The sequence below is a fragment of the Pleurodeles waltl genome, chromosome 12, assembly GCF_031143425.1.
Source record: "Pleurodeles waltl isolate 20211129_DDA chromosome 12, aPleWal1.hap1.20221129, whole genome shotgun sequence".
NCBI classification, from domain to species: domain Eukaryota; kingdom Metazoa; phylum Chordata; class Amphibia; order Caudata; family Salamandridae; genus Pleurodeles; species Pleurodeles waltl.
This window is the reverse complement of record NC_090451.1, coordinates 293,418,901-293,440,339: the sequence shown is the minus strand read 5'-3', so window position 1 is coordinate 293,440,339 and position 21,439 is coordinate 293,418,901.

Sequence of the window (21,439 nt, the reverse complement as noted above, 5' to 3'; positions counted from 1 at the left end):
GTCCTGATGATGAACCATTCATGCTTTTGAGTCAAAATACATTTGTTGAAAAAATCAATAATATATTCCATTATCATTTTCCTTTTTTACAGTATGTACTATTTAACTTGTACTCACTGTGTGATAACTTGCGGGGAGCACTTCATCATCACAGTTTTATACTGTGTCTATTTTTGTTTTCGAGTAATATGGATATAATATGCTTCCTTAAAACCTAATTAGTGGGTACCTTCTTTTGTTCATTTTCTTATCACAAATTGTAAAAATGTTTTTGCTCGTTCACTGATACTTTGAGAATTAATGTTTCTATACCCCCCTCATGGAACCCTTGGTGTATATCTATAAATGCTGGCCCACCTGTAACATTTAACTTACAGGCTCTGGGTACGTGTAGCACCACTTTACTAGGTGCATACAAGTAAATTAAAAGTGCCTTTAGGGTGTAAGACAATTTTACCATGTTTAAAAGAAAGCATAGGAGCACTTTAACACTGGTTAGCAGTGGTAAAGTGCATGGAGTCCTAAAAGCCAAAAAAAGCAGAATCAGAAAACAGGAGGGTGAAGGCAAAACATTTGGGGATGAACCTGCAGAGAAGGCCAAGTTCAACATCAGTTATTTAGTCAAGACTGAGAGAACAAGCGCACACAACATCCCCAGAGTGATCCCTGGGTCAACTAGCTTTTAACCATTGGTGATTTGCATCCAGGTTCTGTTAGCACAGAGTGCCACTCAATTGTATCATGTCCATGGAACAAGTTCCCATGTACAATGAATACTTTGATCAGAGAAAATGTAAAATATGAATTTTAAATGTTCACCAAAGCTAGATAAGTCAGTGGTGAATGTAGAGGTGACTTTAATGCATGACTGAAGAAGCATATGAAACACTGCAAATTCAATGAATTCAGAGTGTAGCTAGCTATACACTTTTGATTATTGAAAGAGGCCTTTCTAGGTCATTCAGAAGACATTGACAAATACATGTTACAAAAGTGGATTAACGGCCTCATAGGCAAACTGCACACACACAGGGGCAAAACTGATAAGGACCGCCTGCAAGACGCAGCAGGGAGATAGAGAAGGTCAAAGTAAAATAGGACAGCAGCATCAAATTAGGATCCAACGTGCTAATGGAGGGAAAGAAATGCTCCATACGTGGCCTTGACTACCTGCTCGAGGGCCAGTGCCTGACAATGGGCAAAGCCGACCAGTTCCAATCAGTGTGTGTGGTGAAATCCATTGACTACAGATCACCCAAACCAGTGAAGAAACCCAAGACGAACAGACAGATAAACAACCTATTGAACATAGAGGTTAGGTCACAAGAGAACTCAATAACTATAACATCAGACTCTTCTACCTCGTCAGATAGTGAAAGTGACAATGAGTTTGTATTCATGATGTCGAAGAGAAATTACTTACTAAGGCTCCTATGTTTGAGCTGACATTAGGAGATTATAGCATCCCATTGCATGGTAAACATTCATGCCTCCATCAATGTCATACGCCAGAGTCAGTTGAAATTGAAAACACTGTCACCACAACAAGGCCCTGAAGAAACCTCTAGCAATGTGTGTGCTTTAGTTGAATTCCAAACAATTTTATATACGGGCAAATTCAACACAGTTACATGGCACAATGGCATGAAGACCAGAACTGACAACCATGTGCTAAAAGGCACAATCCCAGTGGTATGCATGTTCAGTCTGGACAGAGCCAAACATCTGTGAGTCATTTCCACCAGTTACTCTGTTACCCATTAAAAATATGGAAACATTGCAAAACAAGAAAATCTAGCCATCTCTAACCTTGCAAGAAAGGGGAGCAAAAACAAGTTTCATATTTGATCAAAAAGTGTAATTGAATGTCATGATTCCCATCACATATAAAACTATGGCAAAACCCCAAACACTTGAAATGACTGATTTGTTGATCTACATTTATGCTTCTGCCAAGCAACCATCCGGCGGCGAACATCTCCACATGACTTAGAAAGAAAGAAATAACAGCCCTAATACATTTGCCAGAAAGATGCCCATAGCATAGCTGTTGAGTTTTGAAATGGTATAAGAAATAGTTTTGATATCCATCAACTAGAGCAGAGGTTCTTAACCTGGCACCTGGGGACCCCTGTGGATCTATGATCCCTAGTCAGCTGGTCGGATGCTGCGTAGAAAATTAAATAATATTAACAGATTATAAATTGTATATAAATAAAGAAGACAATATAAAACACAATTTTTAAAACCTTTCTGTAAATCTGAAGGAGTTGAAGGCTTAAAATGAAGGTGTTATCCTCAGATTGATTAGTGAGACCAGTGTTAGTGCATCAAACAGCATATAGTAGATAGGTGGCCTCAATTGAATTTAGAAAAGCTCCAAACTTCCCATTAAAATTTTGATCTGTTTTATATTGATTTGAGAATTAAATAAAATATTTTATTATTTGCATATTTGTTTGATAGATGTTTGTGTGTGTATGTTTGGGTATTGTTTTGAAGTTCAAATTATTGAAATTGCTTATGCCAGCATCTCTGGCTCACAGTAATGACACAGTCGAGGGGCCCCAATTCCAATAATGATTCAGTGTGGGTCTCCGGATCCCTATAGTGATCACGTGGATGCCCACAGAAGTCAAAAGGTTAAGAACCACTGAACTTGAGGATCATGGAGAACATCAGAGCACCTATTGAAACAAAGTTGCCAAAGCTGTGGAAATTTGAAGACTTTTTGCTGCACAAAAGAGGATCAGTGCAACCCATGTTGCAGCCAAATCAGAAAACTGCATTTTACGTACAGGATGCTGCAGAAGAGGAACTGCAAACATTTTCAGGACTCAACATGAACGAGGAATCTAAAAGCTACACTGCATGAATATCACCAATGGTGGTAGTCTTGAAGAAAGACATCAAGAAATGTTGAGCCTTCATTAACCTGCATTATCTGAACAAGGTGACCAAATGTGAGATGCATCTGGGGCCACAAATCAATGACCTGACAGGGCAACTAAATGAGACAATAATATTCTCCAAGTTGGATCTGAACAAGAAATATCATCAACAGGAACCTAAAGTGAACCCCAGATATACAATTACATTCTCTACACATGTAGGACTATTAAAATAAAAGAAACATTCAGTTTTAGCACTGTGTAGCTGGAGAGATTTTCCAAGTCATTCATAGGCTGTTATAGCCAATGTTCATTGCATTAAACTACAGTGATGACATCATATTCTTTGGCACAACACAAGAAGGACTACTTAAAGTTTGCACACAACTCAAAGAGGCATATTTAACTCTGAAAGTGGAAAGGTATAAATTCCAGGAAACAGAACTCATGATCTATTAAATCAAATTCTCAAATGAGGGTTTGCAACCTGGCAAAGTTAAAGTAATAGCTCTGATGCTGACACCTCAACCATCACATGCAGGCACACTATGGTTGCTCCCTAGAAATGAAAAGATACTGCACTAGATACATAAAGGACTGTTCTACAATGAACACAACGCTATGTGAACTCACAAAACAAGGACATGAATAGCAATGTTCCCAAGACTGTGACAAGGCATTCAATGTCGTTCAAAAGAAAGTGTTCAAGGTGCAGCATCTGCCATATTTAGACTCATCATGGGACACAGAGCTGACAGTAGATGCCATCCTAGTAACTCTTGACACAAGAGGCTCCCAGACACATTGCATCATTTACAAGAAGAAGCATGTGGGATGTGGAATGAGGCTACTCTCAGCCAGAGAAGGAAAGTCTGGCAGATGGGTGGATGTATGAGCATTACCACATTTTCTCATTTAAAAAAGACTTCATAGTGGTGATGGACCATCTAATGCTCCTCATGTGACCAGAAGCAAAAATGCAGACAAGTATTGAATAACGGGGCATTCGACTTCAGGAATACAGCTACACTGTCAAACACAAGCCAGGGAAGGACCAAAACTCAGCAGACTATGGGGGTCATTACGACCCTGGCGGAACAAGTCCGCCAGGGCCGTGGGACGCGGTGGCACCGCCGACAGGCCGGCGGTGCCCCGCGGGGCATTCTGACCGCGGCGGCTCAGCCGCGGTCAGAGAAGGGAAACCGGCGGTCTCCCGCCGGTTTCCCGCTGCCCCAAAGGAATCCTCCAAGCCGGCGCAGCATGCTGCGCCGGCATGGGGATTCCGACTCCCCCTCCCGCCATCCAGTTCCTGGCGGTTCTCCCGCCGGGAACCGGATGGCGGGAGGGGGAGTCGCGGGGCCCCTGGGGGCCCCTGCCGTGCCCATGCCTATGGCATGGGCACGGCAGGGGCCCCCGTAAGAGGGCCCCTAAAAGTATTTCAGTGTCTGCAAAGCAGACACTGAAATACGCGACGGGTGCAACTGCACCCGTCGCACCTTCCCACTCCGCCGGCTCTATTACGAGCCGGCGTCATCGTGGGAAGGGAGTTTTCCCCTGGGCTGGCGGGCGGTCTTGTGAAGACCGCCCGCCAGCCCAGGGGAAAACTCGGAATACCCTCCGCGGTCTTACGACCGCGGAGCGGTATTTCGGAGGGGGGAAGCCTGGCGGGCGGCCTCCGCCACCCGCCAGGCTCGGAATGAGGGCCTATATGGTTCAAAGCCCACTGAAATGCACAAAACACAAACAGTTAATGACAGCAGAATACCTCAGTGCCATTCTGACCTCCATTACTCTCACTAACCAAGTCAGTGAAAGAAATCAATGTGTGCAAACCTGACACGTCAATCAACTAGTTGGCACCCAAGGCTGGAGACATGCCAAGGACCACAGTCTACTGAAAGCGAGAGCAGAGCTTTATGATACCAGGTACAGTATGAGCTCACAGTAGCACTTAAGGCAGTCATACTGGAGGGAACCAGGTTAGTGATTCTACAAACTGGGTTAATAACCATATGAAGAGCAGAGAGGAACAGATACAATGAAGGCACAGCAAAAAATTGCAAAGGTCGAGCAGGCACTAAAGGGATGCTTGCTATGCCTGCTCACAATAAAGGAGACAAATCCTGCTCCTTTGCAAAGTCTGAACTTCTAGGGGAAGTTTGAAAACTATCAGCAATCAAAATGTTTTGAGCACTGACAACAGAGAAATATCACCTATTAATCATGGATGAATACTCACATTTTGCAGTAGTTTAGAATTTTACATCCACAAGCACAGATAGTTCAATCCTCATGCTAGAGAGCATCTACGCCATCATCAATAGATAATGGGCTTTCATTCAACAGTCAGGAGTTAGCTAATGTCCGGACAATACCTAATGCCCACTATTGCAGAAGTCAGGCAGAAGTCAAAAGGAAAAAGTTAAGTCACAATTTGATAAAAAGATGAGAGAAAAGAAAAGGGCCATCAAAATGCAGGACTGGAAGATGGTGCTCCCAGCAGCAACAATGGAAGGTGGGCACTCTGATACTCAACTCCTCAGAGTAAACATTGAAGAAGCAGATTTCATCAAATTTAAAAATAAAGCATCTAAGATTAATAATGTAAAGAATTAACATGTGGGTCTCAAATTAATTATTTTAAACTGCAGAAGAAAAAATGTGTACAAGACAGACATAGCTATAGGTATTTAGCTTGAGTAGCTCAAGCCGCATTTTACTGACAATCTGACCTAGCTCAAAAAAGTGAAATGTTATGTTTCCTGACCTCATAGGCATATGTTTGATAAAATAGGATAATTGAATAAATTGTTAATGCTTAACCCTGCAAATGTTTCTATCTGAACAAAGAACCAGAGTGATTTAATAAGAACCTTATATATTACTGAGGCATTAGCAAAGCTTAAACATTGAAATGCAATTTCTTGAGGCAAATGAATGGTTAGAATTAGCTGCAAAGTTAAACTTTGTATTGATAAGAATGTGTTTTACTGCTAAAGATAGGGACCAGTGCTGATAAAATGCACACAAGCAATTATTTGGAAGGTAAGACATGAGGGTTCCCATATGCAAACTGTATGTTTCTGAATAAAACATTGAAACATACAATGTGGAAAATAAGGACTGTTAAATCTGACAGCCTTTGGGTGGTATTCCCTTAATCCTTTTGCCTGCCTTGCTTCACATTTGTGGATCTGTTTTTGTTAGCCTTTGAGGACTCTGGGTACTTTACCACTGCTAACCAGTGATAAAGTGCATGTGCTAACTCCCGAAAACATAGTAATAGTTAAATTCAATATGTCAATTGTATCTACAATTGGCATATTGAATATAAATATAAGGCCATAGTAAAGTGTACTGTATGTGCCTGGGCCTGTAAATTAAATGCTATTATTGGGCCTGCAGCACTTATTTTGCCACCCACTTAAGTAGCCCTTTAAACATGTCTCAGGCCTGCCTCTCAGAGTCTGTATGTGCAGTTTCACTGCCATGTCAACTTGACATTTAAAACCCCTTGCCAAGCCTCAAACTCCCCTTTTATTACACATATGACATCCCTAAGGAAGGCCCTAGGTAGACCATAGGGCAATGTGCAGTGTAAGTAAAAGGCAGGACATATACTTTTTTAGCTTTAATTGTCCTGGAATTAAAAAACTCCCAAATTTGTTTTTGACTACTGTGAGGCCTGCCCATCTCACAGGATAACATTGGGGATTCCTTAATACAATTAAGTGTAATTACTGATTGAGAAGAAGGATCTGTCGTGTTTGGTACCTATGGACTTGTAATAATATATCCTCCTTAGTTGTAAAGTTGGATTTATAATTACAAATTAAAAAATTCAGCTTTTAGAAAGTTGGCATTTTTCTCCTCTTAAACCCTGTGTGTCTGCTGCCTACCCCCAATACTTGACTGAGTTGGGTGACAGCTGGGCTTTGTGCATTCCCTCTAGACAGTCACACACCAAGGAAGCTGAGGAATGCCTGATGGGCCATTCACATCCTGATGGGTCTTCACAAGGCTGATGGGCCATCCAGGACAGGATAAGAGGGAGAAGCTGACACTTGCACATGCATAGGGCTGTGCATGTCCCCGAACAAAGAACTGCATACCCCACTGTAAAGTGACTGGAGCCAGGGCTTGAACGGAAGGACCTGTGTGCACTTCAAAGCCCCTTTTAAAGTCATCCCCACTGTAAAAGCACCACTAGGTATAAGAACTGGATCAGTACACTTCAAGACATGCCGATACTCTGCCAGGAAGAAGGACTGCTGTGCTGCTACAAGGACTGCCACTCTGTTGGATTGTTGACCTTGAAAGATTGATTTCTTGCCTGTGCTGACCTGCTGCCAGTTGCCCTCATTCCCTGGGTGAGAAGGACAGGACCTACATCATCCCCAGAAACAAAGTGACCCCAAGGGCTTGCTGGCTTGCCTACTGTTCTGAAGACTCAGGAACATCAAAGACTACATTTAACTCTACTACAGATTCTATACTCTGTCAACCATGAGTACCTTCCTGCCAAGTGATGCTAATCTAGTCCTCGGCACCTGGAAGAGTGTTCTGCTTTAGAGAAATCCATGCATCGTCGTCACTCCATCAATCGAAACCACCATATCTCTCCTCGACGCTGATGCATCGCAGGTGCCAGTGGGTACAAGGACATCACAAAACCCACTACATGGCTCCGACTGAACGCATTGCCTTCAGCCTGGCGCATTGCCTTCGCGTCACCGGCTGGGCAACTCAACAACACATCGCCTTCCTTGTAAAGTGTTCGACGGCACACCTCAAGGACATCGCACTAACGACTGCATGGCTCATTGATGATAACTCCTGGGCTGTGTGGACATGGGACTTGTCATCCCCAGGGTAGTGTTCCCTTGACGGATGAAGATTGCCGGCACTGCCAGGGCATCAGTTTACGAAAAAGTGGCAGTGCTGGTGGTTGGACCATTGTGTTTTCGCCTCGGTCATAATGTGGCTGTCAGACTGCCACTTTGACGGTAGTCTGACCGCCACTGCAAGTCTGGCGGTCCTAGAACTGCCAGATTTGTTATCAGGGCCTCAGTGATAAGAACTGGCTTTGGTTACTTGATGTTGCCATCTTTGGTATTGTGTCCCAGAGATTAGACGTAGGAGTGTTCATTTCCCATGAAGACATTGAAAGCCTATTAGCTGGCTGATGAATGAAGAAAAAACATGCTGCAAAAGCATACGATTATGCTGTTTATAATAGTATGTGTTCGTAGAATAGGTCAGACTCTTAGATTCATTGCCACATTTGCAGACCCAATGCAGTTGCCACTTTCCCTGCCCGAATCTATTCTGCCCTCTCTTAGGCTCTACTGAGGTTTTTTAATCTCTCTTTATGGGAAATTCTGCTTTGAATGATTATGATATTCGACTCTGAAATTTTAGTGCTTTGATCGTTTGATTTGGAAATCGTTATGGGTTTTGACTGACACATTTTTCTTGTTGCTCCATTCCCTTTAACAGTTCTCATTGTTATAATGGGAATTCTTTCCTTTATGGAACATGCTTTATGCATTGATTATGAATTACTGATTGCTTGTTTCCATCATGGATTAACTGATGATTTATATTGATGATATTAATGCTGACTCAATAAAGATGATTATCCTAAATGTATTTAATTTATATACACTTCTGGGTTATTATCATCTAACAACAAAAATCCATTGGCCTAGTGGTTGGAATGTCACCCTGATGAATTGGTAAGATCTTATCATAAACCTTTAATTGTGAACCAGTGTTCCAGTGCTCCAGCAGCATAATCAAAACTATAATGATAACAACAACTAGGGCAGGGTCAACTATCATTAGAAACGTGTCTCAGTTCATAAAATATGAGGGAACAAAGAAACATCACCAATATTGAAGAATCAGACCCATCATCAGAAAGAGTGGAGAAAAGCAGAGAGAAAAGGGAAACTGAGCTAATGGCACTATACAAGTCATGCAGAGCAATTCATCATCTGAAACGACTCATTGAAGGACAGGAATGACAGACCCTTCAAGAAAGAGGGGAGGGTGGAGGGATGTGCATATCATCAAAAAGCGGTAGATGTTAGGGGGACAATAAGAGAGGAACAGTAAAACTCTGAGGAACAGCAAAGCATAATGACCACTTCACTGATGGTGGGAGGATGTAGGAGGTAGCCAGAGGTCAATTAGGGCCAGGGAGAGAAGAGACGATATAGGGCGTGAAACTAGGTCCCCAAAACTGCCAGTTCTTGACAACCAGCATGTTTTCAAAACACTTATGGCCTGATTCACGAACGTAAACTTACACTTTCATGTAAGTTTACAATTGTTTGTGATACACAAAGGTTTTTACTAGTAGTTTGTTCACGAGTGTGGAGTCTCCACATATAAAAAGATAGGCCTTTTTATGTGTGGAGGCTCTTCACTCATAAAGATACTACTCGTAAAGTCCTTTGGAAATAGCAGACAATCATAGTGCAAGTTTATCTTTGTTAATCAGGCTCCCTGTATTGCTTGTTGTGCTAAAAGATTTAAACAAGTTTTCTACTTTGCTGACATCGCTTGAAATGTCCTTACTTTCAGTTAGTCCACTCTTTAAGCAGTCACATGGAGTGCTGTTGATCATCTTTGCCCTTTTCACCTCAGTGGCATTTATGCATAGCGACAGGTTAGTTGCGTACTTCATGTGTATTGTCTGTCCATCCTGAAATACCTGACCCTAAATAAATAAATAATATGGACAGTAACATCAGGGAATGTGGATGTAAAATACATAATTTCAGGATGACTGGGGGGATGGTAACAGGAGAAGAGAGAAAGAAAACATATGCACTCCAATGGAGTGCACCTTAATAAAAGCGTGTGTTTGCCCAGGTACGCAGTGAAAGGACACAACATATCCGGTGAGGACAATGTGATTCATGAATCCTCCTACCCTGGACAAAAACAAGTGTATGGAAGAAAGGCCATTGAATCAGGAGCAGGGAAGTGAGACAAACACAAAGCCAAATCTTGCACTTCAATGGATATTGCTGATTACTTTAAATATGTGTTTTTTGTCCATTGTTAATTAATTTGTCCTTTCAATGTTTATTTTACAGCAGTTTGATGGTTACATTTTGATGAATTACTTTATTGCTTAAATGCATTCGGGCTCTTAGCATCTAGAAAATGGTATTCTCACTTAAGCAATGATCAATGAATAAATCAATCGAGATTTAAATAGCACTGCTAATCAACTGATAGGGTATCCAGGTGTTTGCAGGTTCCAGAAGGTTCATTTTAACAGCCAGGTCTTGAAGTCCCCTTTGAATCTCTGCAAGTGAAGTGGTGATCCAAAGCAGTATGGGGGGGCTATTCCAGGTTTTTGCTGCGATGTAGGAAAAGGAGTGTCCTCCACTTCAGCTTAGGTAGATGTAGGGAGTGTGGACAAGTGATTGGGAAGTGGAGCGTAAACTTCTCGACGGTTGGTGGAAGTTCAAGCGGTGGTTAATGTGGGTCCTTGGTTGCAGAGTAAGAAACATTTGGTTAATAATGAGCTCAGAATTAGATTAATATGGCATGCAAGTCTACACAATAAATTAAATATTGAATGAAAATAAATTACATGTTATAGTGTCTGCACAGAGTTAAACAGTTGTACCCTTCAAGACGCTTTAACTCAGTACTGAATACAGTGTTTGTGAGCAAATTAGCTCTAAGAAAGAAAAAACACAAAACTCAAATCTTAAACTGAAATCTCTGTTTTTCACACAAAACCTCAAATCCATTGCCAATCCCACCTAAAACAAACTGTCAGTTATTAAAGCCACCGCTAAGCCCATCATTCATTGCCAAAGCTTGACCCCAAATCATGCAATGCTGCTCTGAACTGGCAACTGCAATGCATCAATCAGCATTACATCAAAAGTACAAGGTAGGCTATTCCCATTTGCTCAATCACTCCTCCAGCTTCCTGAAGTGTACTTCCTTAAACCTGCTTCATCATAAAGACCTTGCTAACGACAAACTCACCAGATATGGATATGACATTATCCCATTCACTATCATTAAATCCTCTTCAGAGATGTACTCATGCCAATAAAAATGGTCAGAGCATTGCTTGCAAAAGACATATTTGCCATTGCATCCAAGGCTAGATAGGTACCTAGCTAGTGAAAAGAACACACAAACCTCAACGAGGAACCCTCCCAGCTAGTAAACCATAGTAAACTTACTGTCCCTCAAAAACATAGTCAGTCTCTATTTAACCAGGGAAACCAAATTTACATCATTTCTGTTCTATAAGACTGCTGATCTGAGTTCAGTTCATGGAGCAGCACAGCACAGAAGCAGCAGTCATCCAAGTCATGGGTGGCACCATTAAACATCCCATGCCTGTGACATCTGTTTCGGTTTGATGTGACGGACACCTTAGGTCCCACTGACCACATTTCAAGTATAGGGAACGTCTAGATATCACCATACATGGAATTGACTCGCTCAATAGAACACCACGAGGAGGTAACCATACTCTGGCCCTTAGACGCCTGGAAAGAAGATGGATCATTAAGCTACGGGCGGTAGAACGAGGTCTTAATGTACAAAAGGACCTGCATGTGTTTCTGTAATTGGATTCACTTCAGCTTGTGTATCATGCCTGATAGATCAGTGCATGTTTTCTGACTTTTTGTTTTGTTATTTGACTAACACACTATACGTCTCAGATACGATGAACTATCTGGCGTTCCTTTTTTTCCCCACATCTATAAGGAAACATTAATGTACACACTTCCTTTGTTGCTATCATCATTTGTGTTGAATTCTGTGGCATAATTGTTGTAATTCTCTAAACTGTGGAATTTATCTCATAACAGAAATTATATTTACTGGTATGTTAATACCATTCTGTCTGTATTATGATTCCTTGTAGATCATGCTGTCATTCAATTTATCTATCATTCTCGTACTGAACTTGCTGATGTGTGCTGTAACGTTTGGCTTCTATCACTATGCTCTGTTGTTTTCTTTATATATGTAACTCAATATGGTAGACTTGCATCTATACTTTGCTAATTTTTAATTTTTTATTCTTGACTATTAAATACATCTCTCCTCTCTTATCTTTTGATATCCACCTGTCATATGGGTAGAGGCATTCAAACTGCCCATTCCATTTTATTTTTATTTTCTCCTCCACGACACTACATGGTCGTAGTTCTGAGCCGCGCGTCACCTCATACCCCTAAGATGGCGCCCATAAACTCGCTTCTACCGTTTCTTTCAGGTTCACCGCATTGCCCTGCAGCCCTTTTTTTAAGTCAGTCCTAGTCCTTCTTTTATTTCGGAGGGCGCGTTCATAATACGCTGCCACTCCAGTAGTGAACGGGGTTTTTGAACGCAGGACGAGCGTTACCATACGCTGTGTTAAACTTTACAACCGAGGATTTCTCGTACATTTATTTAAGACATACATCATATACAGGTATTTAATTTGTGTTGTCGGGTGTGCTGCTGGCACGCAGTTTTCTTCGTTTTGGTCAACAAGTAGCTCATAGATTTAGTGACACATGATGCCATACTGAACGCGTTTGCTTTAGTTTTTAAATGACTTTACTAGTAACTTATAGGCGCCTAAATAAGTTCCTCTGTTTGTTAGATCTTTCTAAATAGAATTTTTTTGCGGTTTTATAGAATTTCTCCTCTTTGAGGGACATATGTTGTAAATATCTAGCTGCCCAGAGGGATCTCTTGTGATAGCTGTTTACATATGTTATATATACACAGGGCTGGGTCACAGTTTAACTTTCCTTACGTTAATAGAATTATTCCTATACTTCTCCTTACTTTGTAGGGGCAATTGAACCCTCGCCGTTGTTTGGATGACATATTTTAACCCCCCTTACGGCGTGTCTCATAATCTGGGTAGGTCCTGTTGCAGTTTGCCTACTGCCACTAGTGACTTTCTAGGGTTTAGACATTAACCTTGTCTTTTATTGATTCTTATTGCCTTCCTGTTCATTTTTTCTTATAAATACAGGTTAATACTATATGCTACCCCAGAGGCAATAATATCGATGGTCAGCACCTTACCTCTATTATATTTTCTGAGGTATTTTATGTTTCCTTTCTTTTTTCTTATTTACTACGCTTTCCCATTCTCTTTTAACTGGCTCACTATTTCACTTCGTTACGTCGTGTGCAGCAAGAATAGGCAACATCCACACACGCGGTGACTCCATGTATCTGATTCCCACCATCCTTTTCTTAATTCTATCTTATTGATATACTTTAATTTTTCAACTGAAATTGACATCTGTTGTATTGTTCAAGTATCTAGTGAATTAATTTTTCTTATTGTTTGTTAGTGCACACAACTTTTTGATATGAGCACTTTGGTTGTGCATCTCTTTTTCCTTTATGTTACTAAGTTCACAGTTGGATGTGTTTATACACTCACTGTCAGCAAATGTATATATATTTCTTAAAAATAGATCCCTTCTCATTTTGTTTTCAGCCTTGAAAAAGTCCAATAGGACGAAACACGTGTTGGCTGCTTTCTGTTGTTTACATATATGGATTTATGTACTTCTTGAACCAGTACTTTACGCCTTGCTTACGAAAGAATAAACCTTCGTTTGAAATTTGGACTTCTATGGACTTCTTTTTGTATTATTGAGTGCCCTGGTTTTGCTTTCTTCTTTGCACATTTCAAGTAACTACTGTTGTATCACATATGGAATTGTGACCTGTTCTATACTTACTGGGAGTCATGTTGCACACACCTGCCATAATGATGGCCTTGCCATTAGGGGTTGGGGTAACCATACTGTCAATCCAGCATTCTTGGCATTATTGTGGACATCTGAGCCTTATGGTGGACATCCCAGGCAACTGAGGATACCTGTGACTCCCTAAATCAAACCAACAAAATTGGGCATCCATGAGATTTGATGGCTAAGGCTAAAATACAATGGGTGTCCTTAGCATTAGATTTTTTGTTTGTTGTGTGAAACAGATTCTGTCATTGGGGGCTTGTGGAACCCCTACCTTCTTCAGAAATATGACAAGGTGTATTTGGTGACCACCTTTGTGGATTTACTAACAATGAAAAGCTGGATTTGGGTAACAAATTTTATTTTTAAGAAAGATTTGAAATTATTTGGCCAAAAGGAAAGGTTTCAAATTGAGAAGAAATGCTTATTTTTCAGAAACTGTCAAGCTTATGTTTGGGAATAGGTTGGTTGTATTTCCTTGATGTGCTTAGATGTTCTTCATGCTGAAATCCCTTATTGCCAGAGAACACTTGCTATGGCTGTTGTTTCATGATTAATTTAAGACATTTCATTGTCTACATTGATAAATCTTTTAGTGTGGTATCATAAATATTTCTGTGTGAGACCACATTTTGCAAGATTAGGGATTTATCTATTGTCTGAATCTGTAATGTCTCTGTAACCTGAGAGGTAGCTCTTGTTTCTGTTCCTGTGTAATTTGCTTAACTTGAGGTATAATACTGCTATTTACCAACTCAGCATGCCCTATCATTTTCTGAACCTCCCACTTGCATAAATATTTTTTTGATAATATTTAATGGCAAATTTTATTACAAGGGACCGAGGGGCAATTGAATGGAGATAATAAATAGAAAAAAGACGAATGAAATATTTCATCATGTTGAAAATGCACGCAAACCTTTTCTCTTAGGTTATAACCTGGAACCTGTCATGTTGATGGCATCAACTGTATTCCTGTATTAATCACTCACCAGGCTGTGTTCCCAAAGATGTATGGTTTTGTAAATATACCAATCTCCATGTTGATGTAAAGAGCCTTGTGCCTTCTTATGGAACTTTTGCATTATGAACAGCTGTTAACTCATAAAATATTTTCATGTGATATTTTGAGATAACTCCAAAATAAAAACCTAAACCAAAAAGCGATTCGGTTAATAACTCCATCCACAAGCAGTTTCATAAAAGGTAGTAGGTGAACTATTTCTGGGGCCTTCTACTCCTGCAATTTAAAAGGCATATAGACACAATTTTAGTTTTTCCAGAACTTCTCTAATAGCTGTGGAACTTTACTGAATGTAATATAATTTCACATGTAAAAATTTCATTTAGCACAAATTTGAGATTTAAACGATAAGTACTGTTCAGTTGACTAATCAAATAGTCATAAAACGCTCTTTTCTGAACTATAATTACGTTTGTTCAGTTCTGAGTTAGATTTATTTTTTAGTTTAATTGTCAGCCCTGCTTTGCCACGATGCTAATAGAAATGTTATTGCAGCCAATATGGGCTAGAATGCTGTGTGATGATTATTAATGAGAGCAATAAGTAGATATCTTCATATAAAGTCAGCAGTAAGGGAGTAATTCATTTTACCTGGTATAATTGGATTGTAGCATTTAAATAGCCAGCAACATCCTCTTAATTGTGATTAGTTGTAACTTCTTCCTCTGAATATGATATTTAACTCATCCGCTTCTTCTTACTTCAGTTTCTTTACGACACACTTGCAATAAAATACGTATTTAACGTGCAGCTTCAGCAAAAGTTGTGCTGCTGTTATCTAAAACTCAATACACCGAGCTCTACTTAAGTAAGACTACCTATTGCTGTAGTTCTTAACTAATTACCATAAATTAATGGATGTTTGAGTGCACTGTTTAATTGCACACTTCCAGATTATTTATTTAAAGCGGAACAAGGTTGCCTTCTTGGGATCAAGATCTAATTTATACTTCTCTCGGTTTTCTTAGTAGACGTTTTGTGTACCACTAAGCACTTTCATTAAGCCGTTATCCTAAACATGCAGCAAACAAAGGATTTTACAACCTTACAGCTAACCGTGCTCTCCAAAGGCGTAAATGCCTCAGTTAAATAACTAACTACACCTCAACGAGGTTCATTTGAAAGCAAACTTACCATGGGCCTTGGCGCAAGCAAGAAAAAAGGCTCCTTTGACTGCTGTTGGGGTAGTAAAATACAATACTGGCAGAGTTTAATGGGCCTCTCAGGGCTATGAGCCCCCGTGTCACTTCACCAGCTGCACCAATGGTAGCTACAGCCTGTCTAGGTTTTGAAGAGTCTGTCTGCAACTGTACCCAAACGGTACCTTCCCTTACACACTAAGTCAGCCCCTGGATGGTACATTGAAGCTTCCTCTTGGGCCCCCCTGCCCATGCACTTGTGTTTGTAATATATCTCAGGATCAAGGGATGTAGGTATATCCTATTTTTCACTGGGCCACACCCCATGCAACAGAGGAAAAACTGAGTTTATATTTTGCAGGCAAAATGTTGCACATGCTCAATATGTATGATCTAAAGGGTCGCACGTCTACTGTAATACAGAGGTGCACAGGGAGAAAAAAAGTCTTCATAAAAAGTCACTGCACCCCTGTGGCTGTCCATTAATATATCCTGAAGTTGTGCATGCAGCCATCAGAGAACAACGATGAAAAGATTTACATGGTGTTTCATTGAACTGTGTTACACACAAATGTATCTAAATTTAACTAGGAGCATTTTAGCCAAAAAGGGACATATTCTCAACTTCCCATTACATCGGCAGGGGTATTCAAATCACCTTTCAAACAGATGGAAATTACAGATACTATTTCACAGCATTAACTTTAGGCTATGAAGTGAAATAAGGTAAACAGAATGCACATTTATAATCATCATTAAATAAACTAAAATAAAACTTTACTTAATGCTATCAAATCAAACATATAAATATACACTCCTTAATCTTATGACGTAAGAAGATACCAAATTGGCATACGTCCGGGACCCAAGTTTAGGTGAATAAATGTGTTGAGGTGACTGTTTATGGACCTAGGAAAAATTTATGGATTTTCCAAAATAAACTCATGCTGTCAGGCCAGTTCCTTGAACCCTCCTCTTACAGGTTGTAATGGCTGGGATAAGCCCTGAAAAAGTTGGTGGGACATTCAAATAGACCTATTAGAGAGGACCACCACCTGAAGTTCACCATAGGACAGCAGCTCTGGTGACCTGGTGAGCGACAGCACTATGGAAGAACACACAGTAGGAACCTATCTGTTGCAAGTCTGCCCTCCCCATCCCAAGATGGGCTAAGATCTGGAATTAAATGGACCTTAAATACAGTGACCCGAGTGCACTATGAGGGGAACTAGCAACAACCAATAGTTTGTATATGACTCCCCCACTGGACACCAAAACAGTTTATTGCAATAAGGAGGCTCAAAAAAATGTATGTCTTCAATAACCTGTGGCCGGCTGGGACACAGGCTTTCAGAGAAAACCAAAATGTGTGGTAAGAAACTGCAGTGCTATTGACACATCTGTAACTGGAAAGCAGAGGCAATTGAAACTACCACCATAGTCAAGATCAGTGACAGACTGTCAGAACTGAACACACAAATGGCATGAGCGCCCATTGATGGGAAACATGGTGCCCAGGGTGACCTCCAACTGGATAAGATAGACACCGTCTATGTTGCCATCAAGGAGAAACATGTGTCGCTGCATTGTAAGATCAATGTAATGGCCTTAGACCAAGTATTGTTGAGTGTTATTCAAAACCAGCTAGAAGAAAGCGTGAGGAAAACACATCAATAGTCACAGAACCGCATCCCTAGGTGCATGATCTGCAAGGCGCAGTTCCTAGATCACAGTGTCAGATGTGAATGGCCACTTGAGAAGAAACAACATAGGAGGTGTGAGGTTGCTTGAGGGGGTTGAAGACTCAACAGGAAGTATATCTAGAAAACTGTCTCAGTATGACAGTGGCCAAAAAAAACCTTGCCATTCTGAATGAGCACATAAAGTTCCAGTTTGTCAGCCAAAATCAAGGCACCAAGGTGATCTATATTCTCCTGTATGCTTAACTAAGGGGACAGAGCTGACATACTCCAATGTGGCCTGCTGGTAGTCATGAAAAAATAAGTGTTAATCACCCAAGAGTACACTTTCACAGTGCAGCATAAAGAAACTCTTTCTTGGAAGTAAAAATAATACCTGCAAACTCTTGACCTAAAATACATCCTGTTGCTGTTCTTCAGATTGAAGATCCTCACAAGGGGATAGACGCATATCTTTACTGAAACACAGGCAGCTTGAAATAGAACAGTGAACAGTGAAAAAAGGCAAGAAGGTGAACTGGGACCCTGTAAATTGGGGAAGAACTTAGGACGTGAAGATCAATCATTAAATCATAACAGCACCAAACTGGCTAAAAGAGTAGCAGAAGTAGCGGCAGTCAGTGCAAGACAGATTACAAAATCAGTCAATGGCCATGATGACTCAGGTGGCATGACTTCAGTGTCAGAGGAGAGATGAAAATAAAGATAGCTCCTGTGTCCTCGGTGGAAATTGTTCAAAAAGCACATAGAAAGAGGCCTTGGTGAGCTCCCTAATGCTTAAATAAAGAAGTTACAAACATGGTTGAACTGAGAATGTCGTGAGTACTTTAATCTTTTCAGGGATGGATGGGCTAGCTTGCAAGGGACGGGTGAAAGTCTAGCTCTCCCACTCTCACTTTTTATCAACCTATTTAGGTGGGTGAAATTGCACAATATTTGCCTGTTTTTGTGGGCCCATTTTCCTGGCGAGCATTGTGTGGTACTATTAAGAGGCGTGTTGCTGTGGTGTAAAGGTGTTTCCAGTACACTGCATGACGCCACATGTGTACATTTGAAACATTTGTAGTAAAAAGGGTCTGGGGTCAATGGGATGAACTACCTTGTTGTAACATGACACAGTGGTGAGGAATAATGACCCACATGAAGTTGGGGTAGAAACTACCTGGGAATTGCAATACTTCTTATGGTGGTCCCTGCATGGTACAGATTTATAGCATGGGATGTGAAGGCAAGTGTGGGTCAGAGAAATTATGCAAAATGCTTACTTATGTTTGAAGATGCAAGCCAAAAATCACACTGAAGAGATGTCGGAACAAGGAGGGGACAGCTTATATACACTATGTACGTACTTGCTATATAAACCCTGATCTGGGTGAAATTTGTGGTCTCTTTGTGACAATTAACTCATAGGTTGATCAGGAGGGCATATATGTCATAGTGGATGGCAGACTTGAGGAGGAGCCCCTGATGCTAAAATATATTTGTTCAACTAACTAAATAAAAACATTTTCCTAGAGACACTGTTGGCCCAGGTGCTCTGATGGAGCATGTCTTGATTTGATGAAAAAGAAGCAGCAACTGGATGTTGGTCATAGACCTAGATAAATAATACCCTCCTCGTCCTGGAACATAAATTGTGCTAGCTAAAGTCTTCAGAGATTAATTGGACAGCTAGGATTTGATTGATGTATAGCAAGTCATACATCCACAGGACAAGGAATCCTCGTTCTGCACACCAGTGCATGATTCACTCACACATCTGAATTCATTCATAAGAACTGCATGTCTATGTTATCAGATTGACCCATCCAAATTTTGTAGCAGGGACTATTTGGATCATAATTCCTTACTACTTCTTATGTGCTGTTGATTGCTATGAACCTGTACCCTGATATGGCTGCAACAGGAAGAGCTCTAAAAGATGTAGCTTTTAAGCGTACAAAGACACAGAACAATTGATTATTTTGAAAACAATCCATACTCGATGGGTACAGTTGTGTGGTTTGGGAAGCATACAATGTACTCAAAAGAGGCATGCACATTAAAACGTCCAGTGGGATAAATATGGAGGTAAAAGAAATAGAATGAGATGTGTACACCTGAATAGTGACACAACCTGCACTAAAACCAGGCCTACTCTGTCATACGACTGAAAATTAAAACTTATTAACCTAATTGCACTTACTTGGCTTGAGGAAATACATAGCATGACTGGCAGCATGAGTAAGGCGCAAACTGGGTAGACTCCTGGTCTTATTAGTAAAAACAGAAACACAGCAAATACCCCTCAGAAGGCCAAAAAAGAAGGATGTGACTTTCGCGCATTCTCAATCTGACATTAATAAACTATTTGTGATGTATTACACACAGTTATACTCTGGTGTAGTAGTTGATTAATTGGGATTGTATTACAGTAAGTCCCTCAGGAGCAATGAACATTTGTACCTGCTTTTTGCACCCTTGGGGCATTTTAATGTAATAGGAGAGGCTGCAGATGCTACTGAAATCCCTTCAGTTAAGGATAAAAAAATCATGCTGGGCATTCCCTAAGTTTGTATGTGGGCATGGTACCACGCAAATGAGGAAACACTTTGCCTCTGCACCTGGACTGTATTACAGATGCAGGCGTAGAGATAAAGAGACTTTCAAAAGGCAAACTGACTGTGTACTAAATAGAGGTAGCACAATGTAAATATGCCCTTAGGAAAGGGGAGGAGGGTACCAGGGACCACCCATACACCCTCATGGAAAGATGCAATAACTCACTGAACCTTGCTATAGGGGAATACCTTCTACTACCTTGAACTGCAGGCCAGTTTGCTGTTGACACAGTGAAAGGTGGACCAGGTGCTTCAAACACTCAGTCACCCTTTCACTAATGTACTGTTCCCAGGGCAGGTGCAAGTTAACACTGCACTAAGAGCAACACATGTAATGAAACTGGACACACTATTCTGGTCAGCACCTGGCACAACCAGCTAAAGATGCACCATGTTGCATACCAGGCACTGCCCCTAATTGTAATACAGTCCTTGGAGTGATACAGTCAGAGCAGCTGGGCTGAAAACACTGGTTGTAGAACAGAGGAGCATACCCCACTGACATTAGCCGATATTAAAGATGCCATTAATGCCTAGCTAAGGGAAAGACACTAAGGTGGTCATTACAACCCTGGTGGACGGTGTTAAAGCGGCGTTAAGACCGCCAACAGGCCGGCAGTAAAAATATTGGAATTACGACCGTGGTGGAAACCGGCAACAAAGACAGCCACTTTAACACTCCGACCGCCACAGCGGTACGGGCAAATAGCTTGGCAGTCACCGCCAACAGACAGGCGGAAGACAAAGTACCACCCACAGTATCACAACCAACCAATCCGCCACCTTTTCCGGGGCGGATTCACCGCAGAAAAAAACACAGCGGAAACAAGATCTCGAAGGGAAAACGCTCACCTCTACACACCCCACGAGGAATCCCGACGCCATGGAACCAGAGCTGCACATCCTGCCAGCCCTCATCTTCTTGCTCCTCTACCAGGAGCACGAACGCTGGTGGCGAAGACAGCAGTGAGTACTGCACCTATGACACAGGGGAGGGGGGAGGGAAAAAACAGGGACACACAAATGCATCACGCAACACCCCCACCCCCACCCAGGACAACACACACACTAATACATATTTATACATTATAGTTACACCCCCAAACCCCCCCCCCCGGAAGACTGCAAAGACAAAAGGAAATAAGTGTAACCATTGTAATATATTAAAATCAAGTACGCAAAAATATATATATACACCAAAAACAAAATATACACCAAGCTTAGTAGTCCAGGTAGTGCTCCAATGAAGTCCGTGGAACACTGGGCCTACACGGTATGGGCGAGGCCCACGCAAGATCCACGACCATGATGGAGAGAACACT